The following is a 26,811-nucleotide window of genomic DNA, read 5'->3' on the forward strand; positions in this document are numbered from 1 at the left end:
AAGGAGCACATGTTTTAACAAATAAAAATATGTGCACTCCTAAGTCTACTCAACATTATGAAACCAGAAAAAAAAATTATTGAGAGAGAATGACGGGGTGGGGCTGGGGCAGTACTCCCAGGAGGACCCCTAGGATGTACTCCACTGCCCCTAGCATTACATAAAAAGTCTGCTGGTGAGACAGAAAAGGTAGTTCCAGTGTAGCCTGACATTCATCCCCTCCTGAAACTGGAAGCTTACTCTAAGGACCTCTTTAAATTAATCAAGATGCCAATTTTGAAGTCTTTCATCTGTAGCCACTTGGTAATCTACTTCATCTTTCACCATTCCCTGTTCTACCTAGCCCCTTGAGATCTGCTCTCCAATTCAGGCTTTAGCCATCCACACAGTTGGCCCAGCACAAATCTAGAGTATATTCAACAAGAGATACCTGCTTCTAGAGGCTATCTCACAAAATCTTGCACCTGGACACACTCCAATGAGCATCGGTCAGAGGAGAGAATTGGCACCCTGCCCCATAACTTCCAAAGTAAGTAGATCACAATAGTAAGATGTGGGGAGATGACCTCTTATTCTTTGATACACAAGGACAGATATTAAAGAAGTCACTTCTTTAATATCTTATAATTCTGCTAACAGCTCCTGATCAGCCCCTGAGACTTGTCAATTCTCCCTCCTCCAACCTACATTACCTTCTAGAATCTTTTCAGGCTGAGTCCCTCACATCAGCTTGCTCCAGCTTGTCTGTGCTCAACTACCATTTATTCCTTTCATACTTGCTCATCCATTCTTCAAGTTTCCTCATTATGCTTCTGTTTTTCCTTTGTGCTCAAGTTTGTTTGGTTGAAAACCATTGTTCCCCTTTGCCACACCTTTCCCATGCAGGCAAACCCACCCATTCCAAGACCAGATCAAAGTCCTGGTCCCTCTGTCTCCTGAGAACATGCAAAAGAGAGAACATCAGAAAGTTCTTCATGTCTGCTATTTCAGGGCCATTGCACAGTACGAGAGAGACCATCCAAGCATCACAGCTATCTAATATTATCCAGAATCTTCCTCCCACGTGCTCAAACTCATCCTAGTTCTGCTCTGGTTTTCTGCCTTCATACCCTGGTTTCAAATACCTGCTTCACATTCTCCTTTGCTTAACAACAATCATAAATATATTTTCCTGGCTATCTAACATTGTTAGCCAAGCTTGCCCTCTCTGCTCTACATTCATCATACCTGCTAAGGCTGCTACAGCTCCTTCTTGCTTCTGTCCTCCAAGACTCACATGTACTTAGACAAGCCCTCATGGTTTCCTCTAACACTTTCACAAATCTCTTCAATACTAGAAAAATACCTTATCAAGTGGCCTCTCTTCTAGAGGCCACAAGCCCTTACTGATGCCTATAAATATGGAAACTATTTCCTCTAAATCCAATGAGTGCAGCATCAAGTAAATTAGTATTTAACCTTCCACTCATGCTTTAGTTTGTACCCATTAGCTTTGTTCTCAAGGCCAATCAGGGAGAGGCCTTGTAGAAAATTTCTCTGTCCCAGCACATTCCAAGTTTGTCCCATTATAAGAATCACCCAGTGTTGCTTGTTAATCTTACATTTAACCAGGAGATTCTGAAGCTGGAGATTTGCAAGAAGCCTGACAATTCTTCATCTAAAAGATTCTCCAAGTGATGCTTATGAGAAGACAAATTTCAGAAAAAAAAAAGATCAAATATAGGACTTACAATATCAGCATTGTTTTTGAATTTGTGAGAAATGCACATTCTCCAATCCCATCCTAGATTTTCTGAAATAGAAACTCTGGGAATGGGGAGCTGCTACCTCCTTCAAATATCCTGGGAAAAGCCCAATACACCTCCATGTGAGAGACCCATAGACCTATCACAAACTCTTCCTTTAAGGTGCTGTCTTCTCATGTCTAGGAAACAATAATTTGCCCTATACTACACTTATTTTGCTTCCTTCTTAAAAAATTATCCTCATATCATCACTTCTCACAAGTCTATAAAAGTAAGTAGTTTGAGAGTTTTTCCAACACTTTTAATTAGAGAAGCCTAATTACTATCATCATTCGTGAATATTCTGGGTAAGAGTGAGACCTTGTGATTTGATATGAAAAGCACATTTTTCTGAGCACTCAGGTTGGTAAAATCAGCTGAGCCACGCTGCTTTCAGATTCTTTCCCTGAAATGTAGCCATATCCACACAATAGCCATTTTTTAAAACCACCCACCAAAAAATCAAAATCACCCACCAAGTTTCAAACATTAAGAGCAATGGTTGAAAAGGATAAAAATTCAAGAGGTTCTTTATCTCCAAGATTCTTATAGAACTTAACCTCCTTCCAGAGCCTAGCACTGTGCTAAATTAAGTGTACTGAGTAAGCGAGTGAGTGAATGAAAGAGCAATGTCTTCTCACTCTTTCCTCTTTTCCTCTTTCCTTTTCTGCTATGCTGTGGTTAGACTGGGGCAACAGTACACAGCTGGACCTGTTAGGGCAACTTTGGCTACTTTCTTTATGGAGAGAGGCAAGAGGTAATAAACTAGACAGAGACATGTTTTGCAGCTTTCCCATTTTATATGCAACCATTCTCACACCTTCTCATCATACAAAAGATTTGTCTGTCTCCTGTGTGATCGAGTTAGATAAGCACATTGTGCCCCCAGGAGTGCCCTGACCTAGGACCTGGAGTCTGGTAAACTGCACTTGATCTTAGCCAAAAGGCCGAGAAGTGATGGAGTCTGGTAAATTGGATCACATTGGCTGAGCCAGACTGTAAAGAAAGGCTGTGTTTGGATACTCAGTTGGTCAGTGTCTCTTTGAATCTGAATAGCTTGGGTTTTTTGGGTTTTTGAGGGTTTTTTTTTTTGGTACTGGGGATCGAACTCGGGTCCTTGTGCTTTCAAGGCAGGCAGCAGAACCACTGAGCTAAATCCCCAGCTTTAGGTTGGGTTTTTACAAACAGTTTCACTGTCAGTGACCCTTCCCCCATGGCTGTGAAGTAAGGGGAAATAACTTGACACCACAGTCAAGTTCAGTGACTGATTCTGACTATCCTTATCTATGGGTAACCCCTAGAAGCAGAACTGGCTTCAGGCTAAAATGGAATTAAATCAACCCTGAATCTGCTCTCCATGCTCAGTATCAACTTTCTGCCTTTGTTTTCTCTATCACATCCTGTGCCTTGGCAAGTGTCTTTTGCTACATGTCTCATTCTGGAGGGCATTGGTCATCTTCATTATGTTAGATTTCCCTCAGAGTTTAAGAGGAGAGCTGTAGCTCCACTTGCCTTATTGGTGCTGTGCTCTGTAAGACTAGTGACTGCCTTACCCCTTGGCAGGCATGCATGGGGTGCACTACACATGCCGGGGACCTAGGAAAAGACTCTAGGTTCAAATACTGCTCTTCTGACTTGTGAACTGTATGATCAAGGCAAGTTAATTACCCTCTAGCTTCTGGGTCATTGTAAAATGGAGAAAATTATACCTAATTTTTGAGATTTGGTGTGAGCAATAAATGAGCATCATATAAAGAACTACAGAATTTGTGTTGGAGTTAGGCTGCAGGAATAAGTATGATAATAACAGCCACCCCCTTGGGTACATAAGGATATGAGAAAACACATAAACATAAGAAGCATGGTGGCTGAGGATCTAGCTCAGTGGTTCTGCTGCTTGCCTCTAAAGCACGAGGTCCTGAGTTCGATTTCCAGTACCAAAAAATAAAAAAAGAAGCATGGTTTCTGCCTTTAAAGCAGGTAAAATCACATTGGATGAGCCAGACCATAGAGGAACAAAAGTAGTCAAATAAAAACATACTGTGTAAGTCACTTAGCTAGACCCTGTCTCAATTTTTTTTTTTTTTTTTTTTTTTTTTACAGTACCGGGGATTGAGCTCAGGACCTTGTGCTTTTGAGGCAGGCACAGTACCACTGAGCTAAATCCCCAGCCCTCAATTTTTTTTTTTTTAAATAGAGAGAAGGAGCTGTGGATACAGCTCCTGGGTTCAATCACATGTACCACACAGTTAAAAAAAAGAAAGAAAGAAATATACTGCTATAGCAGTCTGTGAGGGCTGGAATAGGAACATGCCATGAGGAGAGATTCTTTTTTTTTGTGATAGACCTGTGGGGCAGAAGTTATTTAGGAAGAGCTTCAAAGATGTCAGTCTCAAATCTTGCAATAAAGCAGACCCTAAGATGAAGAAAGAGGTCAAAGGAAAAGTAGAGGCTGGGGGCATAGGGAAAAACATTATGAGATGGAATAGTGTGAGGTGGAGCCAGAGAACCTGGGGTGTTTGGGGACTAGTAAGCAGTTCAATGAGACTGAGTTTAATGGGAAGATCACTAGGTGATATAGCTGGAGGAGAAGTCAGCATTAAGGATGGTAAAACCTGTACTTTTAGCCTTAGGGAATGTGAACGCGAAAAGCAAGTGAGAGATAATTTGCACAAATGCATAGAAAAAGCGCTTAGGCACCTGTTTGGAAGACGATTTGTAGGAGCACAAGACAGGTCATAGGTCTGCCTGTAGAGCTGGATTCTTCTGGAAAGGAAACACGTACCTACTACATTCAAGAAAGGTACACAAGGTATATGGTGGATCATACAAAATTGAAATGTTATGAGCTACAGTTTCGGATCCCTAACTTAACAAATGAACACAGTGAAACTCAAAAGAGGTTAAGTATATTTCCTGTGATTGTGTAGAGAGTCAGGTTCCGAGCCATTCAAACCCCTGTCCTTAGCTGTTTCCCTGAAGGCCATGTTCTCCTGAAGGGGTACAGTTCCTTTCCCCAACAGTCCCACCCAGCCCACTATGATTATCCCTGTCCTCTGAAGTCATACAATATTAGTGTACAGAATTTATCTCAAGGTGGATACATTAAAACTATTGTCCTCCATGAAAGGCTTGCCTCCCCAATTCTATCAGCTTTTCTGAGCCAGGGACCATCCCTCCCTTCCCCTTAACATTATAACCTTAGCATGAGATACAGTGCCGAGAACACAAAATGCCTGGCCCTCTTGTATGCACACTGCTGCCTGCATTTCCATCAGCCGTTGGAACTGCCCCCCTTACGCTAGGGAGGGGCCCTCAGCTCAAAGTAAAATATAAAATGATAAAATGCCCCTCGGAGGAATAAATACTGTGATTCAAGTTTAATTTCAGCAATAAGAATTGACTATGCCTATCTTCTTTCCATCTCCTACCTTATAACTTTCTCTTCACACAGGCCTACCATTATCACCAAATCACTAACATTTTCTTCCTCACACTTCTTCTTCCAGCGCTCCAATCATTCACGCAGAGTGTCTCGTCTCAATTTGCAGCTCAGTTTTATGCATCATTTTTGACTCTGTTAAGTCATCTCTCTCCACTCACTGAGCCCAAACTTATATTTACACAGCCCTTGCCACCTTTGCACCTCAGCTTTCCTTTTTGCACACCAATCTCTTTGAAGTCTGTTCTCCCTTTCTGTCTAAGTGAGATGTTCAAGATTGCTAGAATTTCTTTTTAACTGGGAAAGTCTTCTCACTGCTATACAGCTATGGTGTGTATTCTCAATACTCTTGTTAGAAAATATTGTTCACTACTGTGACCAAACTATGTTAACCTCTGAGTTAAGAATACTCAAAATGTGACCTTAGTCTCTGACCTCCTTCTTACAACTTACCTGTAGTTTTCTGAGTTGGTTGGTTAGACAGCTCCAAAGAAGTGGCATACAATCCACTCAAAGATATGACTCCACCCCAAAAATACCCTCCCATCTTTCCTGGTTCAGATTCAATCATAGCTAAAGACATGCCCAGTCTCTTAGCTACCCAAGAAAACTAAGATTTTTTATTCAGGTTTTAGGTGAGTTCTGTCATCTTTAACCACAAGGCATCTCATATTAGTTCCTTCTCAAGCCCTTTGTCACTGCCATAGTTCAAGCCTGTATTAACTTTCAGTCTTATTACTAGGAAGAAACATAACCTAGTTCATATAGTATCTGAATCCTCTATTGTCTGGGCCCATCCTTGATCTCCAGCTTTATCCTGCTCACTGCGTCCTTTCACTGCTCCAATTCTCTTGCCACAATGAACTACAGCATTCATCAAGGGCTGCCTTTCAGATTTCTGTTTCAAGAATCCTTAAGAACAGCTGAGCTTCACATGAGCAGCCAATTACTCTGATGGAACTGAGTCTCTCAGCAACTGAGTAGGGCCTCATGAAAATTTACTGTCTCTGGATTTGGACTTTGGACATGACCTCCATTCAGAGGCAGAGAATGGAGAATGCATTGACAGAAGCAAAGGACACTTGACAGAGAATGCACTTGACAGAAGCAAAGGACACAGATCTGTCTTGTGTGGAGCTTCCAGGACATATGAACAAATAACATGATTTAATAATGGAAATGCTAACTCTTCCCTGACTTAATAATGGAAATGGAAATGGACAATCACATGGGTGTATATATATATATATATATATATATATATATATATATATATATCTATATCTTATTTTTTGCCTTCTCTCTCTTCATTTAGCTTATTCCATGGGGGCAGTTCTTTATTTACCCATGATTTTTCAAGTTGTTCTGAATAATCCAGTTCCAATTAAGTTATTCAATGTATTAGTTCCCTATTGCTACTGCAATAAACAAAACTAGAGTTTTAAAATATCATAAATTTATTATACTACATTTCTAAAGGTCAGAAGTTTGGAATGGGTCTCATTGGGATAAAAATTCAAAGTTCCAACAGGGTTGTGTTCCTTTTTGGAGGCAACAGGAGAGACTCCATTCCCCTGCCTTCTCTTGCAGATAGTGGCTACTCATATTCCTTGGCTCATGGCTCTTTTCTGCCTTGAAAACCACCAGTGCCCAGTGAAGTCTTCTTCACATTGTGTCACTGTGACTGAACCTCACTTGCTTCTCTCTTTCCTTTGTAAAGAATCTTGTGATTGCATTGGATCCACCTGGATAAATACCATACAAACTGATTTTCTTATCCTAAACCCAGCTCTTCATTCTACCTGCAAATTTAATTCCCCTTGTTCCACATAAAGTAACTTATTCATCGATTACAGGAATTAGGAGGGTGCCATCTTCGGGGAACAATGATTCTCCATATTGTATACAATGTGTAAAACTTTAACCTTGTTTTCAACGGCAGGTTAGTTTCCTTCCCCTTTTGGGAACTTGGCAACTCTAACAAGTATGAGGAGGCACTTGCTTAGCCTGTCTTTTGTTCTCTCACTTAGAAGTGCCCTCAACTTGTTAACACATGTTTCCCATGACTCCAGAGGTGCGCAAGTTAAGGGAGAAAAGAAAAAGGAGAAAGGAGCGTGCTTCTCACTACACGGTGATGCTCCCCAGCACAAGTAGTTCCCCTTGCTGAGTACCAGCACATCTATCCCTATTAGTTGTTTATCCCTAGGTATCTCGTAATATCTCTAGTTTTTCTGCTGAGGTTCATCCACTGATGAAACAGCCATGTTAAATGGGACCTTGGATCACTCCACACCAATTCCCTCACCCAAGAAGAAAACCATTTCTTTTTTACTGACAAACTTTTGTGATGTAGACAATCCCAGGAGCCAACTTCACTGCTTCACAATGGCAGCAGCTACAGACTACTTTCTATTCTTTTAATTCTCCCTATACTATGTGTTCCAAATTCATATATTGGAAATCTAATCCCAACATGATGGTATTAGCAGGTGGTGATTTTAGGAAGTGGTTAGCTATGAAGACAGAGGCTTCATAAATGGCAATAATAGCCTTACAAGAAAAGATCAGAGAGCAAGCTAGATCTTCTACCACATGAGGATGTAACAAACATCTATCACTTGCAACTTGGAAAAGTACCTTCCCCAAAGCATGATCATGCTGTTAGTACTATGACTTCAGCCTCCAGACCTACAAGAAGTTAATTTCCATTGATTCAACCACCCACCTTATGGTAGTTTGGTATAGCAGCCCCATCAGGAAAAGGAGACCCTATTCCTCTGTGTTCCCCACTGGCATAAGGGAAAGTTTTCCAGTTCTCTCTATGCTTCTGTCAAATCCCATTTCCCTTTGCTAAGCATCAGTGGCTCCCACAGCACACCAACAACCTTCTCCAAAAATGTCTTCCCTCTCATTTGCATGTACTGATCCCTTTAAGCCTCCAGTGTGGGTAGGGTATTAAAAGTTCACTAACCCGCTTTCAGTCAGCTGCTTAGCAAAGCACACCTCTTGGTCTCACACTTCATTTTGGAAAGTGACTCAGTTTAAATTTCTATTTTGACAGATTTCCTGGAGGAGGAGGGATGAAGGAATCAAAGGCACTAAAGTTATATTGGATGAAAGGAAGAGGCTTCCAAACAACAGTACATAAGATCGATGATAAGACTCTAACATAAAAAGAAGAAAACAGACCATGTGGTCAGAGAATGACAGGCCTGACCTGTCCCCTAAGTGTGGTCCAGTACATGTTGTTCCAGATGCTGGTCTCCTGGGTGTCAGTTCTCCCGAGTAAGGACATGTTCATTATAGGTCTGCATCTGACTTCTCGGTCAGATGGGCCTCTCAGGACTTAGTGATTTCAGTAAATCCAGAGAGCTATGCCCAGACTGTTGAATTATGAGCCATTTTAGTATAAAAGGAAAGGTACTAGCATTTAGTCATTCTCTGTACTCTAAAGGAAATATTACTAGATAGGAAAGTCAGCCTTTAAATAATTATAAAATATTCTGGGGTGCAGAATCCAGGGGAGGTCAGAACAGACCAGGTCAAGGATTTAGTTCCAACCTATTATTATCCAAAGCTCAGAGCTCTGGCCAGGCCACATGCTGGGGAGTAACAGTGTTGTTCCCAATACTTGTGTAATATAGAGGCATTTTTAAAATGACTCATGATGTTAAAGTTAAAAGAGGATTTAGAGAGCATCTAGATGGAGAACTGGAGTGTGATCTTCTCTTTTTGCTAATTTATGACCAAATCAGGACTGAAAACCAGGTGCCCTAAGTACCAATCTAATCATCTTGTAACTTTTTTGGTCTGGATTTGGCAATGGAATTCTGTGCTTCATCATTTCATCAGCACAAAGAACAGTGCATGATAATTGTCAAAAAGTGCTTCTAGGACTTCACAATGCTAATCGACTTTCCTCCAGCATTTCCCTTTTTGCCTTCTCAGCCACATCTTCCTTCCATTTCAGATGCTGCTTGATTTTGTAATGTAAATCGCACGCGCGCGCACACACACACAAACACACACACAGATGTGTCTTTTCTGTGTATTCCCTCATCAAATGATGCTCCAGGTATTTCTTTCAAATTTTGCACTGCTCCATCAAAACTTACTAACTGCAGGTTCCCTTCTTTCTTCATTGTTTCAAAGAATGCTGCCTATATGTTCCAGAGAAAAGAAGAAAGAGAGGAAGGAAGGGAGGGTGGGAGAGAGAGAGAGAGAGAGATAGAGAGAGAGAGAGAAAGAAAGAAAAAAGAAAGAAAGAAAGAGAAAGAAAGAAAAGAGAGATTCCTATTTATAAGTATGTCTGTTTACCTTTTTAATTATCCAGGGGTATAAATGAATAGAAAGAAGAGTTAGTGCATAAACATCTAAAACTGAATATTAGAAAGATTCTCAAGAGCTAAAGGAGAAAGAGCAAATATTAGGTTGTATAATGTTTTTTAAAATTATGATTAGCAAAAAATAAGCTTACAGATCAAATTTCAGAAATTAAATTTTCCCTAAAATTAAATATCACTCACATAGTCAAGGCAAGGATATTTAATAATCAAATACAAAAAACTCCACTAGCTGTGTTTTTGTGCTAGATAAAAAAACTCTATCCAGATAATTACTATTGCTGATAACAAAAGCAATGACACTGCAGACTGTCCAAAGACTGAGTATTAAATGCAACCAAGAAGGAGAGACAAAAAGTTCAAGGTTTAGGCAGAAACTCCAAAGAAACGAGCACCTATAATTTGACGTGTCCAATCTATATGACGTAAGTGCTGGAGCAGGGACCATCCTCTGCCTATAAAGACAGGAAGGGCATGGAATGTTCTTGGGCATTTGGAGACTTCCCAGTGTCATAACCAAAATCTGTTCTTCTGTGGGTGTAGGAAGAGGCGGAGAAATTGACAGATTGGGGAAACGATGTTCCAAAACCAGCAGACCAGATTGATCCAATTATTCTATCATAACATACCATACCTACCAAGAGATCACCAACTCACTCTGCTTTTAACTAAATGAACTTTCATCATTTACTTAACTGAATCTATAAAATAGTCTTCCAGAGTCAGTACAATAATCCCCTGGGGTCTCAAACTATCAAACTACAGATCAGATTCAAGCTTTTTAATATGAATATCTTTAAAGGAAGTTTAGCAGTTTTACTATCTGCAGTCTGCCTGGCATGTTCCATTCATAGCCAACAGGCTGCTTGCCTTCTTTTATAAAATGTTATAATAAAACATAAAAAAGGAAGTTTTCTTATATAAACATACAAAGGAAGTTACTTATATATATTAACTATTTTATGTGTTAGACAACTCTTCTTCACAAAATGCAGCCCAGTCAGCCAAAAGGCTGGGCACCCATCGTGCTTTAATGAGGTGCCTAAGAGTTAATTTATGCATTTTTTCCCATCACCTGAAGGTATTTTATTTGCAGTCCCTAGAAATACCATACTTTAGGGGAGTGAATATCTGCTTAGCATGATACACATAGACAAGCCAAATTCGGTAATGAAGTTTGATCATAAATTAATTCAGCTATCTGAGCCAGTAAAGTAACAATGCAGACAAAGTTTAGGCTGCAAAGAGTAGAAGAAATGTTATCCAGAAAATGTTAATATAATGTGCTGGACTTCCACAGTCATTCATAATTTTGGGTTATGTGGCCAAGGGTTTTTCTGAGCACCCTTCTGTGTGACAAGATTTCAGTGTTACCCTCAGGTCTCTAAAATCTCCGCAATGAATACTTGCTTGACATCTTCTGTCTTGTGGTAATCTTCCTCTTGACGGGTGCCTGAGAAGTCAGAGGATGAATAGGTTCTTGTCAGGGTTCCTGGTATCCTACAGGCAATGTCCAGGATGGGCCACCAGGCCAGTGCATAGCTAGGCCTCGGGGCATCTGACCCACTTTCTTCACAGTAGCAGCCAACCACTGTTTCTACAGACAACACAGATTTTTAATAAGGGCAGTGAAAGAAAGACGCCCTTTCAGGCGCCCCCAGCCACTCTGTCGGTGGTCCTCACCTTTCCCAATTATTACAAGTTAACTGCTCCTTTGCCTCCTGATGCACCTGATGGGAAATGAGCCTCCAGGGCTGACAGTCAGAAATTAATTTGATCGATCTATTTTCTGTTCCATGTTTCGGGTGCAAATGCATTCTCCATCCTGACGGAGCACATTTGTACTCTCCCATTTGCAGAAAACAAATTTATAGTGCCTAACTAACAGAATTCTTTTGCTGAAGGTCAGAAACAAATGTTCCCATCCATCTCCCTTTACCTTTCTGAGCTGTACCAAGTTGTTTTCCTTTTTAATTTCTGAGTAAAGGGAGGATTGTTTGCTGGGGATGGGAGAAGGGCTGAGAGAAAGAAAGCAATTGGAATTTAGGAACTTAGGAGTTTTCTACTTAAAACTCAGTATACCCCTCGTGAGAGGAATGAAGTAAAGAAATAAAACCTCTTCTGATTTCATATGGGAGAGAAAATTTCAGTAATGCTTTAACTCAAGTAAAAAGAACATCATTAGGTAAGGACTATTAATTTAGTACTTTTAGACAAGTGGAATATGGTACTTAATTTGTCTGTATTTCTTGCTCACTTGAGACCAAATTCTGTCCTTGGCTGATAACTTCCAGAGACTAAAGTGAGAATTAAACAAAGATGATCAGGATTATAAATGGTTAATCCTATTTTCTCAGAGTGTGTAACCCTTTATTAAAGATGAATATTTTTTAGCTTTTACTCATAATAAGAAAGTCCACTTGTTCCTGCAACAGTAAGTTGATACTCCTTTGGTGCCCAGCACTTGCTCAGCCGTGTGTAACAAATGACCTCCTCCTGTTGGTCTGCGTCAGCAGTGGACTTTGTAGGGGAAACTGTTTAGTCAAGATGGGGAGCTCTAATTCCCAGAGGCAGAGGAATATAAGTCACATAGCACCTGCATCTTTTACTTAAGCAGCACCCCACACACAGCCATCCATGCCTCCCCTTAACTTCCACTCTGCTGCTCTGGGGAGAATAACCCAATTTTGCTTAAATATTCATGGCACGAAGAGACCAAAGAAGAGATGCACATGAGCCAATCAGCTCAGTTTGGAAGCAAATGTTTTTCTGAACATGTCCATGAGGCAAGGGATGAAACACAGAGGCCCTCCTGCCCCAGAGATGTTCCACTTGGGTGGCTCTAAGCACTGTGCCTGCTTGGGAGAGGTGTTCTGCATAATGAATTCCACTCCTGTCTCAGATGAGAAGGGGGTCATCTAAACACCTGGCCTGAAAGGAATCAAGTAAGAAAGAGGAGGGGAAAGAAGAAATAAAGAACAGGAAAGGGAGTGGGTAAGAAGAAAACATACCTAGCCTTTAGAAAAAAAATAAATCTGATTTCTCTGGCCTGAACTTGGGAATTTTTTTGTGTGCCTAACTGTAACAATGAAATGACATGCTTTTCAGTGACACCGAGGCTTTTGCCATTCGTACAGAATCCGAAGCCTCAATTGATTTCAGCTGAAGCCACCAGACCTTGGGTATTATCCTCTTCAGTTTTGTTTTCCACAAAGCAGAACAAAGAGTAAATTAGGTCTTTGGTTTCTATGTTTCTTTACAAATCTGAGCTTGTGTGGTGAATAATGGAAAACACATTTCAAATTTAAAGAGTACATAACAAAAGTTTCTTTTAAGCATTAGAGAGGAACAAATGGCTTCTCATCCTAATGCAGCTCAAGAGAAAAAGATTCCAATGTCAGCCCTTGGCAATTGAAATAATCAATTTCTAGAGAAATAAAGAGGCAATAATATCATTGAGGTGTCAGAAAGTCGTCTAAGTCCCGGGTTCTTCTTTTTGAGTCTCAATTTTAGCTTCTGAGTCAGAAGTATTATTATGTTTTTCTGACCTATCCAGGGGAATAAAAGAGGAGACTGTCAAAATTCTCCTTTTGTTCTCTATGATTAACAATTAATTTATCATCTGATTTCTATTTTATGTTGAAGTTTTGAAACTCAGGAAGAAAAATTCCCATCAGCAGAGAACAGAGCTGGGCATTCTCTGGTCAGTTAGTAGAATTTAATTCCAGAAAAGAAATCCTTTGAGAAACTCATAAGAATTGGCCTGAAAATGAGCCATTTCCCAGGGAAAAAGAGAAGGAATGGCAGTTTATCTAGAAATTATAGGTCCCCTGAGATCCATTTCATATACTTGAAGGCTTTTTGTTCCCCCAAGAATGAACGCTACAAATCTCCCTGCAAAAGGAGAAATCTAAGGACTTGAGGCACTCCTCTCCAGAAACCACCTTCCCTAACACAGTGCTGACTACACAGGCTGGGAATACACAACAATCCACAATAACACCCCAAACAAAACTACAGGTTGTGAGTAAGTAAAGAAAAATGTTAATCAAGTGGTAAGTGGTTGATGAGGGGGAAACAATGTGATTCAGGACAAGAGAAAGAGAAAAATAAAGGCTTTCCATGGAGGAGGAGTTCCAAATAAATTATAGATTCTGAAGAGGGAACACCCACCTATTACATGTAAGGAAAAATAAAAAAAAATAGAGTAGGCCCCAGCACCACCTGATGGCATTATTGTTTCTGCTAAAAAAGATCTAACTCTCCTTTTCTTCTAGGTCACAACAGGATTTCATTTCCCTTTCTCTTGTGGTTGAATGGGGCCCTGTGGCTACTTCTGGCTAATGAACTTGAAATAGAAATTATAAGTGTAACTTCTACACTGAAACTGAGACCATCTAGAGATTGTTTTCCCTCCAGCATGTGACCAGAAAGATGAAGATAGTATTTTCAAGGATGTTCTCTTTTTACATGTAACCTAACTTCTCTTGATTGGTGACACAACCACACACTCAGTAAAAGAAATATAAAGCTGTGTAGTATGCAAAGATTCTTGAGAAAAATGAAAGAAACATTATGGAAAATAATTATCATATCCGTACAAAGTATTTGTCTTAGAGTGCACACCTGAAATGGCATACAGTATCTGCCAAGAATGTGAACCTCCTTTTTGCTAAAGCACAGTGAAACAACTGTCATCTCCAGAAAAACAAAGAAAGAAACTTGAGCTGTATGTCTTAGACTTAAGCTTTCAGAAGAAAACTGAAGGAAGAGAAGAAGCCAGGTGGTATTGTTTTTCTGTCTACAGTTATGTTTCTGAAAGAGGAGCTAAGGGGATGCTAATAGTTAAACAGATGGGGTGATGTGGAGGAGCATGGATTATAATATCAGGACCACAGGATCCTGCAAAACAAGAGATGAATCTTCTGCAGAGCGGAAAGTATTTGTGAGTGTCCTCCCTTTTACAAGCAAAGGAGCCACAACACAAAATGTTAAGGAACAGAGAAATCCCAGGAAAGTAGCTCGAAATTATGTATTGTCTACATGGGAAACCAATTGTGGTACAGACCATACATTCTTATGGTGGCAAACATCGGTTATTCACTGAAGGGTTAAAAATTCCTACTACAGTACATAAGCAGACATGTGTGGTATTAACATTGTATGTAGGAGATAATTAAGGTTAAAAAATGTTTTTAAAAGACTCCTTAGACCTGCTGCGCAAGTGCAAGGACCCGAGTTCGATCCCCGGTACCAAAAAAAAAAAAACTCCTTAGGGAGACAACAATAAAAAAAATCCAAGAAACACTGACATAGGTGAATAAATCTGATTTTTTTTTTTTACAGGGAGAAAAACAAATGTAAAATGATCAAGACAAATATTTATAGCCACACATGAATGCCAAAGCCTAAAAATGTGCATATAGTAAGCCAGGTCATTTTATAATGTTATATAGAATTTAAGACAACTTGAAAAATCACCCTAACTCTTGATAGAAAAGATCCATAATCCTTTTCTTTCATGTTCTATAAAGAGCCTAAGAGCTCAATAAAGAATGTCCATCCCGTTTTCCCTTATTCAAACAAAAGAAACGTAGTCCGAAAGATTATATTTGAAACCTAAAACGCCAAAATCTCAACAGTGGAATTATTACAATTTATCCTTTGAACTATTATTTTTAAGCCTATTTTTGTGAACTCTCCAGTACATAAGGTGCTACGCTCTGCATTTCTTTCCTTCACTTTTATGGCCGTCAAGAGATTATACTCATATTCTTCCAAGGATTTTTATCTATATTTTTTAAATTTCCATATCATCTAACAGATAAAAATTAAATCCAGAGTCACAATGATGGCAAAAGTCACAATGATGGCTTCCTGCTTATTCTTAATAAAGTCATTCTGTGAAAATTCTAAATTATATTAGATGCTCTACTTCTAAAAAATATAAATATATAGTTAACTGTGGAGAAGCTGATATATACTATCACTATAGTATATTGTAACTGGGCTATCTGTTAGCAGGACAACAGTGCTATCAAATTATGTAAACTGGAGACAAAAATTGATGTCTTTATTCAGATTATATCTAGTATGTCTCCAACTCCAGGTTTAAGGATTTCAACAATTACATATATTTCGTCAATATAAAATGTCACAGCCTCATTTATGAAATAGAGATGGAAGAAGCAGGTAGTACACCATCTGTTTGAAGAGGTGCTCCCTACATTAGGGAAAACATTGTATGTTCAAAGTACATTATGTGAGCTCTCCATAGTAGTTCATTGCTTCTTTGCAATTATTTTATGAGTAGCCACCAAAGCCTTTCCTTCTATGATGTAGTATGAGAGTAAAATGGAAGTCTTGGGAAAGATAACACAGTGGCCCTTTGTTAAAAAAGATATAAATAATAAAGAGCAGAATTGTTTCTATGAGTGAATTTGATAGAGTACTTATAATCTACAATGCCCTTTATACAGAGAGGATAGTGGGCAGCAGGAAGGTGGAGACACATATGAACATTTAGAAAAGTTAGTGTACTCAGGGCTTATACATGCTACTGCTTTATTTCGTAATCCTTATGCTCAGTATAAGAATAATCCAGTATTCTTTCCCTGAACCTTAAAGGTGTGCCTTATCAGTATCTTGTCTGAAAATTAATTTGTTTTCAATGGCTGAAATACTATTACAAAGTGAACAATAAATTTTAAAGGAGACAATCTATTTTTCAGCAGACAAGCAAAAATAAAGTCTATACCAAAAATCCATTGGCATGGATACTGTATCGAGGCTAAGGCACCATGATTGTTGAGCTGGACCTTGAAGAATTGACAAGATTTCATTAGATGAATATAGCATCTTGCATGTAGTTCAGGAAGGGAAGAATACAAGGTGAAAGACAAGACCAATTGGGATAGCTAGCAGATAATAAGGAAACCATGAAAATAGTGTATTATATTAAATTAAAGATGATGAGACTTAAGTAAGAGGGTAGACAGAGAAGAGAATAACTTCATTAGATAATTTGAAGTACATCTCAACAGGTTGTAATCAATAGGGTATATCCAGTTTAGTGTTTTCAGAACTTTCAGTGATTGGATAGACTGAAAATGTTTCCATTCCGTGAACCAAGGAATTTATGAAATAGTGGGGAGATACTAAATTCAAAGCTCAAACAATGTTACTAAGTGTCTCTTGTGTTCCATAAACTATGCTAAGTTGTGCAGGCTACTACAATTAATAGAATATACACATTGCCCTATAGACACTCACAATAGAGTACTGCAGGATTGTGGGGCACACAGGTGCCAAGAAAGCTGATAGAGTAAAGAATTTGGTGCAATGGAAGCAGAACAGAGAAAGGTGTTATTTCTCTCCTGAGATAGTCCCTAAAGGGATACCATGTTCTAAGGCCTGCATCTCCCTGGTTACATAATGAAAGTAATGGGTGAGGGGAAAGAAAAGTGGATCTGAGGTCAAAGGCCCTGGGGGTAAAAAAAAAAAAAGGCCCTGGGTAGCAGTCCAGGTCTGTCATTCTATTACTTATATATGGAGACAAAGGCTGTCTAGTAGTTGACCCTGCATGCCCTGTGAGTTATCTGTCAGTGAGCTAAGAATGCTGACACCCATTCTCTAGGAGAAGGGATCATATCTTCTTAAATGTGTGGTTTCCTTCTTCTTCCATTGGGAGTGCTGTGCTGACCTTGGCATCCAAGGAACCTCTAGAATTCAAAGGATTTATATACCAAGTAGCTGGTATTTCATTTTGATCTCTTAAGCAGAAGACATCCAAGTTCAGTCTGGCTTTTACCTGAGCTCAATTGGTTGATTTCCCTAGATGGCCATGCTCATATTTATACCCTAAGAGAATGCATCAGCTAGACAGCTTCTGACTCCCAGAGTATAACTTCATAGTGTCTCCACATTGCCCCGGCTTCTCAGAGATAATGAGGACATAGGGGATGGCAAGTTTCCGCTTGCTGAACCTTCGCTAATAAATGTTCCCATTAAATCCATACTGCCCACACCCTTGCTCCCTCAAGCAACATGTAGCAATTCCCTTGACCTCCCTGAGCCTCTAATTTTGCATCTAAAAGATGAAGAAAATAAAGACATTCCCCATATACTACACGAAGTAGTAATGAAAATTCACTGGGAGTGCACTTTGTAAATTGAAATATATTATACCCATGTGAGGGTTATTTTTATCACAAAAGAGCGAACAGCCTTCTGAGCATAGATTCTGCTTTTGGCACCCAATCCTTCTGTTTTTTCACACACTGCTGCTTGGTTTGATCCACAGATAAGCAGAAAAGGATTTGATGTATATATGCAATAACATGGGAAAATAACAAAAGATAAAATAAAGATCAGAGAAATGGCAGTAAACAGCAGGGCACTAAAATGTAGATGCATCATCCACATGCAGGTTGAAAAAACAGCCTGACTCACACTTCCTAGTGTGCAAAGTCAGGGGGAGACATGTCAGATGCATGCTTGCCATTGACAACAGGAAAAATTGTATGAATCTTCCACGGAAAATACTGTTTTGTGAAGAGAACTCTTGAGGAGGTCAATGATTTCCTACACCACATTCTACAATAAATGCAACAGTGAGTATCTTAGCATGAACCCCATAGCTCAGTTCAAGGACATCTATTCCATAAAGGACCTAGCAAACATAGTCTGATCAGAGTTGATAAAGAAATAAAATATAGAGTTAGGAGGGCTCATATTTTGTAGGATAAGTTATGGGTCCCTCAAAAACAAAAACAAAAACAAACTAAACTATAACAAAAAATCTCTCATGCTGGCAAGTCCCGTTTCTTTTTTAGAGAGTGGGGTGGAGGGAAATTCCTGACAATCAGACTCAAAGCCTCTTGCATGCCAGGCAAGCACTTTACTACTAAGCTACATCCCCAGCCAACATCCTATTTCTTTAGAAAGATTCTAGAAAGTGCTCAGCTCACATTTAATCAGCAAGTATAAAATTTGGGAGATAATTTAGAAATCTTTTATCCCACCCTCATTTTACTAAAAATAAAACTGAGGCTACCAGATGGTAAATGTCTTTGCTAAAGAGTTAAATGCTTATTATGGCAGGATCACAGTCTTGACCCTCCCTAGGGAACAGTGAGCTGCCTCTGTCCCTCTAGCTCTGAGCATTCTTAGTACTCAGTGTTCACACCCTGTTGTGCAGGACATAGTGATCATTCACCAGCCATTAATGCTAGTAAGCAGTGGTCCTCCTACTGAGGAGAGGAAGCTCTTTAACATAAACCCATTTCTGCCTTCATAGCACTTAATCTAGAACTGGAAACTCAATAGGTGCTTAATATCATTTGAGTAGTGGACGTGAGTAAAAATAAATTGATAGTTTCAACTGAAATTTGAAGATTCAGCCCAAGTGCCAAATTCCAGCCCTGTTACTTAGTTCCTGGAACTAAGCAATGCTACTAGAGGAAAATAATGACATTTCTGACAAATAGATTATATATCAGTGCCAAGCGGTATTTTTTAATAACGTTTTAGCTACAATGAAAACATTAGCACATCACCTCCACTTCCCTTTCTTATGAGTCAAAGGTGCTCACAGATATAAAATTATTAGATCAGTAAGTGTCTTATAGATTTTTTTTCTTGAAAGACTAAGGCTAATTTAGCAGGAAAAGTAGTTTTATATTATAATAATACTTACATATATGCAAAAAAATCCAAGCACATGTGGAGCATTTCATTTTACATATACCTAATAATAATCAATTCTTAATATACTGCTACCAAAAAAGTAAAATTAAGAAAAAGAAATGAGAGATATACCTAAAAGATGAAATGGTGATGGTACGGAAGACTATGATGAAGGCCACAATTACGGTGATGGTGATGGTAGTAATGATATGATGATGATGATGGCGGTAGTGATACTGATAGTCACGTTGATGGTGATGATGATCGTGATGATGGTGGTCATGATGGTGAAGATGATGGTGATAGTGGTGACAGTGGTGATAGTGATGATGATGATAATGGTGGTGGTGGTGGTGAAGATAGTGCTGATGGTTATGGTGATGATAGTGAGGGTGATTATGGTGATGATGATATAGTGATGTTGGTGATGGTGATGATACGATGGCGGTGAAGGTGGTGATGATGATGATGATGCTGATGATGGTGTTGGTGGTGGTGGTGGTGGTGATTATGGTGATGATTATGGCACTAAGAGCCCTTATTACATGGCAGGCACTTGCTCACTACTTTACGTGCATTTTGCTATGAGGTAGATGCTATTGTTATCTGTATGGATAGATGAGGCAATTGTAGTACAGAATGTTTAAATTGCAATGGGAACTTAACAAGTATCCAATCCAGGATTCCAACTCACAGAGTTTGATTGGAACCTGTATGTTTCTTCTAATGTCTTTCATAATAATAATCACTAACTTATATTGACTATGTGTTCCATATACTCTTAACTATTCCAAGTTTTTTTTAACTGTTTGTCTAGTTTTATTCACATTTGAACTCCACTGGAGTCAATGAGGAAGTATCCTCTTCTTCTTTTCCAACAATAAAATCTTCAGGTAATGTTTCAGGTGGTATCTGAGATAACTGTATCTGAGATAACTGGTCATCATAAGGGCATAGAGTCCATAATTTCTCTAATTCATAAGTTTCTCTGCTTTCTGGAAGCATTAAATAAATCACCATGCTGCCAAAATCCACACAGAGCCAGTCATCAGTGTTCTTCCCTTCACTCTTAACATGAGGCTCACTTTTACATTTCAGATATTTGTACATTTGCACAATGTAGTAGGCCACAGCATGTAAGTGTTGGGTGGAAGGCCCACTGCCAATCACAAAGTAATCAGTGTATCTCCTTTCTGGAGGAACCTTGATCACACAAATGACTCTTGCATTTTCTTGCCTCAGAAGTGAAACCAGCATATCCATGTCAAACTTGGGACCAGTACGATCTGCGGCGCTGGGCTCCTGGCACCCCCCACCACCACCACCAGTCCTCTTACCCCACTGAGGCCTGCTGTGCAGCCCACACACAAAGTCTGGAGTCAGACAGGCCCGGAAGAGTGCTGGTCCCTCTGGAAGCTGTTGCACCGCCAGCAGCTGAAGCTGGGCACTGCACCTACCACGTGCCCGCTCCCTGGAGACAACACGGGCCACAGCAGCGACCCCACTCGCAATGCTATGTACGTTAATGGGCACACGTTTCATACTATTATTAGTTTCTTCTCCATCTTATATAGCAGGAAACAAAGACACTAAGTTTGAACAGGTCACATGCATAGTTTGTGAAGGACTCACATGAGGCTATCTGGCTTCTGCACTTACACTTACGTGCTCCTATTTATGTCCTCCAAAATGAAACGACTGCTGAGGCTGTGCTACAACTCTCATGCATCCCTCCTACACTAAACCTACTCAGGACTTCTTTATCGCTAGCTTAAATACCTCCAACATCCTCCTCACTGACTTCTTCTTTCCATCTTGCCCTGCTTAAACCCTTTGCTCCACACAGCATTGAAGGTACACCTTACCAGAGCCTATCATAAGTCCTCTAGATCCAGCTCTGCCCTGACTAAAACCTTTCAGTCTCTCACCGCTGCCCATAGCAAATGCCCAAAGTTCTTCTAGTCACCCACCAGACCTCTCAGGATCTACCCAGGCCTTTGGTTTCACCTCCCTACACTCAATTTCTCCCTCCCTCCCAGGTCAGCCTCCAGCAACCACAAACTATTTGAATCTTTCAGGAATACTCTCTGTTTCCCTGCCCAGGCTTGTTTGCACACTGGTCTTCCTGTGTGGAATGAACTTCCCAAGACTATCTTCACTTTTTCTGGCTTCTGCTCATCCTTTAAGGATTCAGCTCGAGTGGCTTCCTCCAGGGAGCCTGACTGACTCCTCTATCTGCTTACGGAAGCTAACCAGTGTCTGACTCCATTGGTCACTAGGTGGTCATGAATCTCATTAGAAACCACCTTTCCTCACAAACATCTCATCCCCTGCAAAACTGCACTGAAAATCTTTTAGGGCTCTGTTTCCACAGTGTTTTCAAATATACACTAATAATAAAACTGAAGCTGATGTTGTAACTTGTTGGGGAATATGTGACATGTAGTAGGAACCAAGAAGAACTATAAATTGCCTAGCTGATGAAAATCCTCCATATATCCCTGGAGGCTTCCTTACCAATCCAACAGCTGTAGCATTCTCAAAAAAGGTACAACACTTACAGTTAATTTTTAAACTAACTTTAATAACAAGAATAGTTACAGAAGGCACCTGGAAATTCTCCTGTTCATGTACGCTGGTGGGATTAGGACAGAAGTGAATTAATAAGCTATCTGAAAAGTTAAGCAGTTGCACTTTATGCATTTTATGTCAAAAAAAATAGAATTGTGCATGGGGCTTATTAGACTTCCAGAACAATTTGAATTGCCTTTCCTCCACATTTGAAGTGCACATATGCCCACTCTAAGTGACTTCAGATATTATCCCCCATGGTAATTTCTTTCAGGCTCCATACCCCTTGATTAACCCACAGCTTTTGAATCAATATAAGATTTATGCTTTAAGCTTCAAGAATAGAGGAAATAGACAGTTGTTGATATGCTCAATTTCCATGTATGCTTTGGTACCAATAACACAAATGTGGCAGACCCCTGGAACACTTAAAGGATATTTAAACTAGATAATTACATTTTAATTAATTTTTAATTAGATTAAATAGTTTCACAATATATTACTTGTTCCATAGGTGTGAAAAAAAGAAAAACAAGCCATTATTTAATCCATGAAATATAAGTCCTCTACTGAGGGCTTTGCATCACTTATCAAGAACACCTTTTTCCTAAGTCTGCAGCATTCCAAATCCTGTCTGTTTTCAGATCCCAACTCAAACTTCCTGTCATCAGGAAACTTAATGGTGACTCTGATGTTCCATTTTGGGTCTGGAGCTTAGATTTAATTTTTTTATTACCTCTTAACCTCTATAAAACATTTCCTTCAGAGTATTAAGCCATCAGACAAACTCAGTGTCACCTGTTGGGGGGCATGACAGGCATCTAGGAGTGCCAGTCCCCACAATCATATCTTCTCAACAGATCCTGAGCCACTTTGTGTCCTTGTGTTTCTTAAAGGTGGCCATAATTTCTCTTCATAAGCCACTGAATCCATCTGCAAGCCATGGCTCTTAGATGCTAAGCCAACCCCACATGTTTAAAAAGCTGACGTACATTTAGATCTGACTGTAGGCCACACACTGACCCGAGGTCTTTTGTGCATAATCCCACTGAATCTTCATGACAACCCCTGGAGCTAACTATGATTCTGATTCACCTTACTGGTAAAAATTAATGGAGGCCTAGATGCAGTACCTACCCAAAATCTTACAGGTTCTGTGTGAGAGAGCCAGAATTTGGAGGCAGGAAGTCTGTCCTTGACCTCTTTCCTTAATTCCTATTGCAGGGAAATTTCTTAGTCTTCAAATTCTCACACTCTGCTACACATGCCCTGTATAATCCTTGCCCCCAGGGGATGGGAGGTTTCTTTTTGTTTTGTCTTGTTTTTAACATTATGGGATTATCCTTGCTTTGTTTAGGTTATTTATCAGTTGATATTGTTTAGTCAAAAGAAAAATCCTGGTGTGCTTGACCTAAACAATTGAATCATTTCAAAGAAGTTAACAAGTATCAAAGACTCTCTTGATGAATTCAAGAAAGAGGAAACTGCCATGCCCAGAGCCATGTGGCAATGAACAGTGGATGACTTCTAGGAACCAAGAAGTGTCTGGTTAATGCCACCAAGGAAGAGGAAATATCAGTTCTTTAACCACACACTGCTCAACTGTGCCAGTAACCACATGAACCTGAAAGTGAAGTCTGAGCTCCAGAAAGTAATGTAGCCAAGTCAACAGCTATTTTTAACCCTGGTGATGCTCTGAACAGAGAACCTAACTAAACTATGCTCAGACATTTGACCTAGAAAACATTTTGGCATAATAAATTTATATTGTTTTAAGCCATTAAGTTTGTAGCAATTTGAGCACCTATGGTTAATATGAATAACTATAATAATTAGAGCAAAAAATAGCAATAGAAAACTAATAACAGTCTCTACTTGCTTTCTCTCCTTGAAGAGTTCTCTTCCCAGGGTATATAAAAAGAGGACAGGTTGCAAAGGCAGGGACCACTGCCCAGAAGATTGTAGGAGGCAGAAGGGCTGTGTGTCCACAAATAAGCATGCGGCAGACATTTCTCTGATGCCAGAAATTTTTTAGAAATAGGTTAAATCCCATTATTTTACAATGAGAAATCAGTTCAAAAATTAAAATTTTCAGCTGGGAATGGTGGTGTGTAGCTATAATCTGAGCACTTTGGGAGGCTGAGAAAAGAGGACTGCAAATTTCTGACCCAGCTGGGGAACTTAAGTGAGACCTTGTCTCAAAATGAAAAGAACTGACATGTAGCTCAAGTTGAAGGTTCTGGGTTCAATCCCCGATATGTATAAATCAGTCAGTCAATAAGATGAACATAAAATAAGTGATCTGGAGAAGAGGTCAAAAGCTAAGGTTTATAAACATATAGCAGAAAAGTTCCAGATAACAAACTTTACAGGAAGCACACATATGTATGATGTATGGCTGAATGTGTATTTGATGGGCAGTGCTATTTTCTCTAGGCCAAATGTATCTATTTGTTAGTAAATGGCAGGGTTAGGATTCAATTCTAGATCTCTGGCTCTGGAGCCATGTTTTGCTTTATACTACCATTGAAAAGAACCCAGAAAAAAATGAGTTGTGACAAATGAGGAAAATTTCACAGAATCTGACCTCCAGCAAAGTTCTCTAGTCTTAAATTTTACATTTGAGTGAAGTGGACACTACTGGTGATCCATTCAAACCTCTGGAGACTCCTTTCCAAATCTGACATTGTCACTATCAAATTTCCGCATACATACTTGGTACCTGCAACCCTCTGAGGATGGTCTTCTCTAATTTATGTTGCAGAGCTTCTTTGGGGATACAGCTGAGTTTAGATAAAAATCATATCTTTGCTTAGACTCTTGTTTTAACCCATTTCACTTTCCCTGTTCCCTTAAAGGTTCCTCCTGAAACCACCTTCCTAATAAATTCCTTATACCTAAACTTCTGACTCAGGGCTACTTTGTGGCAATACCATTAAACATCTTCATGAGAACATGTTAAATGAATGATATTGCAGACTCTCCCACTAATTTTACCTTATTCAATTAATTTCTCCCCTATGGATCCTTTAGACAGTTGCCATCCCTAGTTCATATTGTTTATGTTCTTGAACTGGAAGAGAAGTGAAGCAGTTCTTTAACCATGTCCTTCAATGTGTCACACTTAATTCTACAGTAAATGTCTAGGGGATTGGTTAATAATATATTGTCAGCTTTTCTCATTTCAGTTATCTGGTCAAAAGAATATGGCTCTATCTTTCAGATGGAAACAGTTACAATGACATATTTTTGATTGTGCAGAACCAAGTTATTCTCGTTCTGAGATGGCGAAAGAATTCTGATTACTTCGAATAATGGGGCTGATAGTAGCCTAAGCAATCAAGTGTATAAGGAATATAATAATCAAGATGTAATTGATCCTTGCATTGACATTACTCCGAATAAAACAGAAATTGCAATCTTTGGACATACTCAGTTTTCCATCAAATAGAAGATTAAACTGAAGTAGAAGGATGCAATATTTTACAAGAGTGTCTGGCTTATGAGACTCATTATATTTGAATTCATCTTAAAGAGAAAGAATCAAAGTGAATCTGGCTATATAGACATTCTTTCCCCTTACCTGTAAATAAATAAATAAACGAACAAACTATCTAACCTTGTTATAAAAGGAGCCTCCTAGAGCAAAGAGAATAAGCTTTAAACTTTAATAGAAATAGTTTATGAAGAGAAATGAAACAAACAAACATTTATATTGCAAGACAAATTCCTTGAGCCCTGTAGGGCTCTTACATTACATCTGAGACTATAGTCTATGCAACTGAACCCAGCAGCACTGAATTTGGGATCTTTTGTGTGTTTTGTGAGGAAAGGCAGGAGTGGGAGTGGGATGGGAAGGGGAAGAGAAAGGGGAAGTTGAAGGGGGAAAATAATTTCAAAAGATACTTTGAAAGTTTAGATATATTCAGCTGCACATTATTCTCTAATCTCTGAATGACAAGTTTTAAAGATTCTCTTTCTCTTTGCTCCATTGAGTTATTATGTAAAGAAATTCACATTGGGGTATAGGATCATCCATAAATGCTCAGCAAATTACAGAATGACAAACACTCGATGAGTGTTTGCTAGATTGATAAATATGGGATGGAGGGATGGGCATATGGAGAACAGATGGAACGTGTAGGCATGTAGGTGGTTAGATGAACGGATGAATGGATAGAGGGTGAGGGGAAGAATGGGTAGGTGAATGAGTGGACAGATAGGTGAGTGAACAGATGGATGGTAGATTTTGGTAGAAATATTAAATGAAGTAGCCAGAGACAGGGTTCTTTTAAAAAGTGAAGAAACTAAATTTTTTCTTGTCCCTCCCTCTTTGTAGACTTGCATCCCAGATATTCTCTGTCTTTTAGACATCTGCATTCTTTTCAATAAATGTGTTTTTAAGATACAAATTGACAAACTCATTCCTATGAAAATAAGAAGATTGACAGAATTTAACTGAATCATACAAGTTTTTATCTTGAGTAATGTGCAAAAAAATATTTCAAAGAGAAAAGTTGCAGAACCTTGATCATACCTTGATCAAGTTCATTGTAGCAGGAACCATTTGCATATAACAATGAGAACTGTGCCCTCTTAAAATTATAAAATACGGTGACTTAGTTTAGAATTTAAAAAACACCAGGTTACAACTTTCCCAGGCTCATTTTCGTTTTTATAGGGGCCAGATATATATATATATATATATATATATATATATATATATATATATACACACACATACACACTATGGGATATTGCTCATCATTAAAGGGACAGATTAGGAGAATAACCTTTTTTAGGAGGCTTAAAAAATTACCCACAAAGACTTGTCTCAATATACAAAAAGAGTAATTAAAAATCACATTACTTCTGGGTGGACACTTTTATTTTAAGTTCATTTGGCTGACATGTGAATGCAAACTGGCCTGAAAGATTCAGAAAGTGTTATTTCAACTTGTCAATTTATATACCTCACAGAGCT

General features: G+C 39.1%; 1 protein-coding gene and 1 pseudogene across 10 annotated transcripts in view; both read right to left on the bottom strand.

Moving 5' to 3' along the window:
• Positions 1 to 26,811, bottom strand: part of Ctnna2 (catenin alpha 2) — a 1,179,603-nt gene that overhangs the window by 126,343 nt on the left and 1,026,449 nt on the right. The window lies entirely within an intron of this gene.
• Positions 19,306 to 26,272, bottom strand: LOC147829806 (mitochondrial assembly of ribosomal large subunit protein 1 pseudogene; annotated as a pseudogene).

This window comes from Heterocephalus glaber, unplaced genomic scaffold (genome assembly GCF_053883595.1).
Source record: "Heterocephalus glaber isolate CG9 unplaced genomic scaffold, H.glaber_assembly_v1.0 deba00000470, whole genome shotgun sequence".
NCBI classification, from domain to species: domain Eukaryota; kingdom Metazoa; phylum Chordata; class Mammalia; order Rodentia; family Bathyergidae; genus Heterocephalus; species Heterocephalus glaber.